Genomic DNA, 8,022 nt, shown 5'->3' with positions numbered 1-8,022 from the left:
TTTAATAATTAACATGATATAATTATGTATAATAAATATAAATTTATAACATTATTTTAAATATTATTTAATATAAATTATAATAAAAATATTGTATTATAATATATAACATATTATATTTATATAATTTAGTTTTAATTCAATTTATAATTTTAATTAAGTTTGAAATTAAGCATTGGAATAGTGTTATTCCACCAAAATGGTGGAATAGCAAATCTCTTGCTATTCCGAAATAACCGGGAATAGCAAGGTTTGACCGGGATAAAATATCCCGGCCAAATTTCACCCCGTTTGGCGGAATAGCGGGAATAAATTTCGTTATCCCCGCTTATCCCCCAACTACTATTTCACTAAAATTAGGGCATGTTTGGTTTTGCGTTACTCTATCATAATTATTTGCCATTTTTTATGAATCTTTTTATATTACCACTGCATAAAATTAATTCTGTCGATAATATAAAATTATTAACAATACAACTCCTGATCGATTGTCCCAAGCGCAAGTGGCAAAAGACTTAATTATTGATATCTCAGTTTTTAAATTCAAAATGATATTACTTTATATTTTCAACTAAATTTATTTATAAAAAATAAAAACGCAAGTACTATATTAACTTTCTCTCTTAAAAAAATAATGTAACTCCGCATGATTACGAGGAATTCTACACTGTCACACTTGCACCACGTCATCAATAACAAGTCAATCACATTCCTTCTTTTTAAACAAAAGTACAATAAAAATACTTTTTTACAATCATGATGGAACATATATTCTTAAAAGGATTAATTTGATTGGTTTGTTACGCCACGTCACTAATATAACCGTTGCATTCTAGAATTTTTCCACGATTACAACAAAAATATTACAAGGGGAGATTGGGTAGCTTGCATTAATTACTGATTACCCAATGTCTCGTAACATATAAAATACTATAATGTTATATCTCTCCACCCCCCAAATCTCTTCTCATCTTCTCTTTCAATTATAGAAAGCTTCATTCTCCTCTCCACCACTTTATTTTAGAATTTTTTAGATACTATTTCCTATTTCTCTCTCTCTCTCTCTCTCTCTCCCATCACCATCACCCAGCGGAGCTCGGCCAGAAATTAGCTGCACGCAAGGGTTGAGATCTGGCTGAGCCTGCTAAATCATGGCCGTTCACCCAAATCTCGCGCAGATCTGGACGTCGTGGCTGAGATCCGGCCCAGATAAAGGTTAAAGCTTCATCTACATATCTATATAAAAGGGAAAGTATTGAATATATATGAATTGAAAACACAGTTGTATAAAAATTTAAACGATTTCTTCCCAAATGCTTATAAATAAGTTGCAACTCAAAACATAGAATGAGAATGAGCAGGCATTAATTAATTAATTAATTATTAGATTCAAACGAGCACCATTAAAGTTCTGTTCATTCATTTAAAAGTGCAATTCTAAATTAAGCCAACAATTAATTAAGCCAAACTATAGCACATGGTCCGTCGTCGGTACTATAATTAGTGATGATGTCGACGAATGAGAACTCTTTAATCAGCCAATAAAATTGAGTTCCCCAATCACACAAAAAGAGCCAGCTAATATATATATATATATAACTATATATATATATATATAGTATATATATATATATATATATATATTATATATATATATTATAGAGTCCGACTACTTATACTTTTATGAGTATGGCTCCTTTATACTCATAATTTCGATCCTTAGTTTATTCTATTAATTATTTTCAATCCGTTAGATCATATATTCTAACCACTACCCTACTCACCCGTTTAAGGGACCACTATCCATTCAAGTGGGACCACCATCATCCTAACCACACCATCTCCATCAATCAACGGTTATAAAATTTATGATCAAAGAAGGTCTATACTCATAAGAATATTAGTGGTCTAGTATACTCACTAATATACTATACTACTAATATATACTATACTCTATATATATATATTAGAATTAGGCGAAAATCCTATTAATAGCGAAAACGTATCTTTTTGCTATCAAAGTTTTAAACTTTGACGAAAAATTGATAGGGGGTAGAATAATGATATTAGTTTACTGTTAAAGGTGATAGGATGCCCCCTAGGTTGAGTGGCCTATCTGATGTTTTATTACGGTATTTTAATGCGAATAGTATAGAAATAAAAAAAAAAGAGTGATCTAAAAGGCTAAAAAACTTGGTAGGCAATAATAAAATTTTTTGCTACTAATATACCCAGTCCAATTCTATATTTTATAGCAATTCTACTCGGTAATATTATATACATTATCAGCAACCATAATTAAAACATTCTTTTATCATTTTGTTATTTAAAATTCAGTATATTGATAACCTAATTTATGATATTAGGTCATCCCTGGTGAGTTGGGATCCCCCTGATGAGTGTAGAAAACTAATTAAGCATGGCTCTTAATCTGGTAAGTAAACTCGCACTAGCTACTTAATCACCATGAGAACGTTTAATTTGGGACATTTGCTTCATACGTTATTATGTAAAGAAGATAATCTTATCCGATCATTAAATTCTTAAGGATAAAATAAACACTTTAATTAGTATGTACTTGGGTCAGCCGGTTGTCATAATGAAAAGATTAATTTCTTTCTATTCTTCACCGGTAAAAATGTATGGAGATCCCTCAATTATTGATAATTTTGAAATCATTCCCTTACCTTACATTATTTTTTCCGAATACTCTCTTAACTTTTATATTTTTAGAGTTAAGTAATATTAATTATTTTTATATTTTCTGTGAATACTCTCTAAACAAGTGGTTTGTTTTGCAGAGAATCCAACATTTAATTACTCTTCTTTTTTTTTTTGACAAAGAGGTAGCACGCTACCCGCTTCATTCATTGAAAATATGAATTAAGCTACAGGTGTGGGGCAACGAGGCCCCGGGAGCAAAAGAAAAACTATACTAGCCAAAAAAAAAAAAACAAAAAAAAAAAACAAAGTAAGTACGTAGAAAGTCCCACTCCTTTACTAAAAGTCTGAGTCTGTGTACCGCTAACTCGGGGTTAGGACTAATATTTCGGAAGATTGAGTCGTTTCTAGCCTTCCATATAATCCACCAGCAGCCTATAAGGGCAGGAAGGCAGTTTCGCTTTTTTAGGTGGTCTCTTCTAACCATCCACCTATCCCATACGAAATTCACGTTGTCCCTCAGATCATGGGCCTGAGTATTGTCCTCCTCTGACACTATGATAAACTTAATGAATACGCACTGGGTGAACAGGTGGTCCACTGTTTCATCGCACGACCCACATAGTACACAGGTAGGATCGTCCGACCAGCCTCTCTTCGTAAGTCTATCAGTAAGTCTATCACGTGTAAGCAACCTCTTTTTGAGAACCAGCCAGCAAAACATTTTTACCTTCAAGGGGATTTTGAGACTCCAGATATTGGCGGCACGAACGTCTCTCGTCCCTCCATCCGTCAACGCCGCATAGGTCGATTTAACTGAAAGTGTCCGTCTGAACTCCAGCGCCACTGGATCATATCCCCACCTTGTTCAACGAAGAAGCCGGAGATCCTTTCTTTGAGCTCCGAGAAGCCCGGTATCAGACCTTGCATTTGGCCAACGTCGTCCCCCATAATCTTGGTCCAGTTCCAAGTACCCGCCGTACAGCACTCGCTAACTCTGACACATTTCTCTCCGGCCTTAAGATAAGCTTCCGGATACCATAGTTTTAACGTTTTCTCCCCACACCACCGGTCTAACCAGAAATCGATTGTACTCCCGTTTTCCAGTTTAAAAGTCGCTCCCCAACAGAAGATGACCTTGAGATCAAGTACACCCTTCCACCAATTAGAGAAGGGTCTGAAGGATTTGCCTTCCCTCAGAGGTGTTCTTCTACGATAGTACAATTCACGGATTAGCTTATTCCATTGAAGCTCTGGTGCTGCATGGAATTTCCACCACCATTTGATCATCAGAGCATGGTTCATGATTGCGACATCCAAGATACCTAGGCCGCCTTTCTTCTTAGTCTTGCATACGTTTTTCCAAGCCACCAAACATTCTTTGCTGGGCTCATTTCGTCCGCCATTCCAAAAAAAATCCCTTCTTAGTGCTTCGATACGCTTAATCACCCACGCAGGAGCCTTGAAAACTGATAGGAAGTACATGGGTAACTTGGTTAGTACCGCATTAACCAAAATAAGTCTGCCTCCCCTAGATAGGAGTTTAGCTTGCCAACCCCCTATCTTATGCTGTAATTTTAGAATGACCTCTCTCCAGTTCTCCTTGGATGGTGGTCTGGGAGAGAGAAGTAGTCCCAATTACTTCTTTTTTTAAAGAAAAAAAGAGAAACCCATAATTTATTTTACCCAGCTCGACCAGCTTTTTGGTCATCAAAACATTATTTTATCAATTACCAAGAGCGAAGAGAGCATCATTAATTGTATAGAATGTCCTCAGCGTTGTAATCACATCGTAAAGGTGATCAGGCAACAAAAGGACACCTTTTACCCACAACCCAATGCAATGTTTAGTTTATTAATAGCAATCTAACCATAAAAGAATGTATTTATATTTTACGTGTGTGTGTACGTGTGTGTGTGTGATCAACCAGCTTTTTAGTCCTTGATGATTAATTAAACAGAAGCAAAAGAGGAAGCCCTCTACTCCACATCTCCGAAGAAGACGAATTGCTCAAAGGCATCTGAATTCTATTCCCCGTAAGAACTTGATCGATCTCTGCATCTTCGTGGATGTTCCCGAGGTGCGTGTGAGCGCCACGTAGAACATGTGTGTTGTGTCATGTGTGTGTGACTGTGTGGCATGCGTTAGAGAGAGAGAGAGAGAGAGAGAGAGAGGGGGGATGGTGACGAGGGTAGGACATCAGAGAGAGAGAGAGAGAGAGAGAGAGTTTGTTTTCCGAAAGTGGTGATGAAGGGTTGAAAGCCGTATAAGGAGGGGCCCTTGAGATGAAGAGAGGGAAAGGGTTTTGGACCATGCATGGTCCAACCGTGTCAGGGAATCCATGTGACACCATCTCGAGAACCACGTTAGCATGGACTATTATTCCATGCACCCCGCTCATACACCTAGCGAACATGCCGCTGCGTGCCAACCGTGCGTAGAAAATTTTTGTACATATTTAAATTTCATCGCACGATAGATCCATCGGGCGCAAGGTATATACCCGCATGCACCCAGCTTTTTACTATAGTTAAACTTTTTACCTAAGATATATGTAAATAAAATTTGAGAACAGGAGCATCAACCAGTGTGCCAGCACATCAGCGGACAATGAAGACTATTTGGGGTACTGGTGCATGCCACAAAGAGGAGTACGTACGATCATCTTTGCCTCTAACTGTGATGGAAAAAAAGAAAAAAAGAAAAAAAAAAAAGCACAGGGTCATGTGCCCTGTGGCGTTTTGCTTGGAGGGACATTGGTAGCTTTTGCAGCCAAAGGAAATTAATGGGCTTTGGTGTCACTTATGTGGTGTTTATATAATTAAATCACATATGGTTAAGATATAGAGCTGCAACGTAGATAAGGGGGGCAGGGTTGCAGCTCACTATTCCAAATTTGTGAAACAAAATAATTAATGATTTTTGGTCTCTTTTGCGTGTTCTTTTCCTCAGCTATTTACATATTTGGGCCCCACAGTACAGCAGCGCATCTCTCTCTCTCTCTCTCTCTCTCTCTCTCTCTTGAAGGGTGGAGATCATGGAAGAGGAAGAGAGAGTGGTGTGAGGTTGAAGGGTGATGACAAACCACGGCCTGCGTGTTAGTTGCATCTGGTGCGTAGGTTATTCTGAGTTACAGGCCAGTAACATTAAGTAGCATATGAGGCTATATAGTTAGATTTATGATACATATTACATAGTTGTGATTTGAGGTTAATTATTCTGAGATACATATATACATGTGACTGGTAACATTAAGTAACGCCTGATCCATCGTTCCTAGCGCAGGTGTTACGGTCCCCAACGCACGTGATAAAGAGCTTGATAAATGATAATCAAGAATCTAAATTCGAAGTCCTTGTTGTTTTATATTTATACCGAGTTCATTTTTTTTTAGAAAATAAATAAAATGAATAATATGCTATCTTTATCTCTCAATAAATAAATAACATGTGAGGTTAGGTTTACAACACATAATAGTTACAATTCTCTCTTTTTTTTTTGAGAAAATATTTTTTTTTTTAGAGAGAAAGGTAGCATGCTACCCGTTTCGTTTTATTTCATTTAGAAATAAACTTAGCTAGAAATGTGAATCAATTAGGATTCGAACTTGGGTCTTGAATACCAATCAGCAAGCCCTTTTGTCACTTGCGCTAGGGAATTAATGTTAGTTACAATTTAATAATTAAATTTGCATCACATATATATATATATATATATATATATATATATATATATATATATATANAATGTTTTTTTTTTGAGAGAGAGATAGGTAGCATGCTACCCGTTTTGTTTTATTTCATTTAGAAATAAACTTAGTTAGAAATGTGAATCAATTAGGATTCGAACTTGGGTCTCGAATATCAATCACCAAGCCCTTTTGTCACTTGCGCTGGGGAATTAATGTTAGTTACAATTTAATAATTAAATTTGCATCACATATATATATATGGTAGCACTTAACATATGATGATAGTTAAAATAGTTTAGAGTCCCACATTGGATCGAAAATATAAATATAAATATAAATATATTCTGTATAAAATAATTAGTTACATGGTGGGCATCATACACTTTCGGCCTTTTTTACAATATCTTATATAAAACTTTTTTTTTTTTCAGAGATAGATAGCACGTTACCCGCTTTGTTTATTTCATTTAGAAATAAACTTAGATGGAAATGTGAATCAACTAGTATTCGAACTGGATCTCAGGTACCAACCACCAAACCCTTTACCACTTGCTCTAGGGACGGTCGGAATTTTTGCTCTACAAGACGGCGCACATCTTCTTATCAGCTAAATTTTCTTTTTTTGAGAGAGAGAAAGAAAAAGAAAGATAGGATGCATGTTATTTATTTATTTTTTAAATAAATTTAGCTAAAAATACGAAGGAACTACATTTTAGTGAACATATATGTATGTTATGCGGAGAGGAGTGCAACGCAGAACGAAACACGGCACATGGCAGGTCGTGGCTCGATCAATTCATGCGAATCGTTTTAGCCCACTCGATCTAACATGACATGAGAAAGGGAGAAAGAACAATGTGCCCCGGACAAGAGAGAGACAGGGAGTGTCTCTCCGATGCGCTGGAATGGTACCTTTGATTATTTGTTATTAGAATATATAGTACTCCCTAAGTCTCTATGCCTATTTCCCCCTCCAGTTTTTTATTTTTATTTTGAGATAATTATCTATATATTTCTGAAAATATTTTAAATATTTTATTTCATTTTTTTGTTTGAAATATACCCCCATATATTTTCGTTATTCAAAAATATCCGTGCTGCTAGGATCCAATAAGTTATCTAGGATTAAGCCCGAGTTTAATTTTTACCATAATTAAACATAATTAAAATATCTATTTTGCCTCAAAGTTAAGGACAAATGAAAAAAATTAATAGCGGTAGAAGGGTAGAGAAAATATTTTTTTTGTCCCCAGCTTAACAACAAATAAGAAAAGTTGGTGACGGTAAAATGGTATATTTGAAAAAACAAAATGATAACCTTACAGAGATAACGGCTGTTCCAAATAGTTCATTAACAGAATTTGACTTTGAAAGACATTGGAACCTTAAATGGTATTTTTAATATTAGCTTTTTATGAAAATAAATAAAAAGTCAGAAAATTTTTCATTGCCTTTCTTTTTCTTTTTTTATTGACAAAAAAAAATCTAAAGTTTTTTATTTAAGGTTTTTTTTTAAAAAATTATAATTTTAATAAAAAAAAAGTAGGAGAATTTAAGTATAATGCTTTTTTGGGGATAGCAAAACTCAACCTAGTACTCTGAATTATTCAGTTTTCAGTGGTAAGACACAGGATGGAGTTTGAAGGGGATAGAGGCAGTGGGATGCAAT

The sequence above is a fragment of the Ananas comosus genome, linkage group 8, assembly GCF_001540865.1.
Source record: "Ananas comosus cultivar F153 linkage group 8, ASM154086v1, whole genome shotgun sequence".
Lineage (NCBI taxonomy): Eukaryota > Viridiplantae > Streptophyta > Magnoliopsida > Poales > Bromeliaceae > Ananas > Ananas comosus.
The sequence above is the reverse complement of the archived record's forward strand: the minus strand, read 5'-3'. Positions refer to the sequence as shown.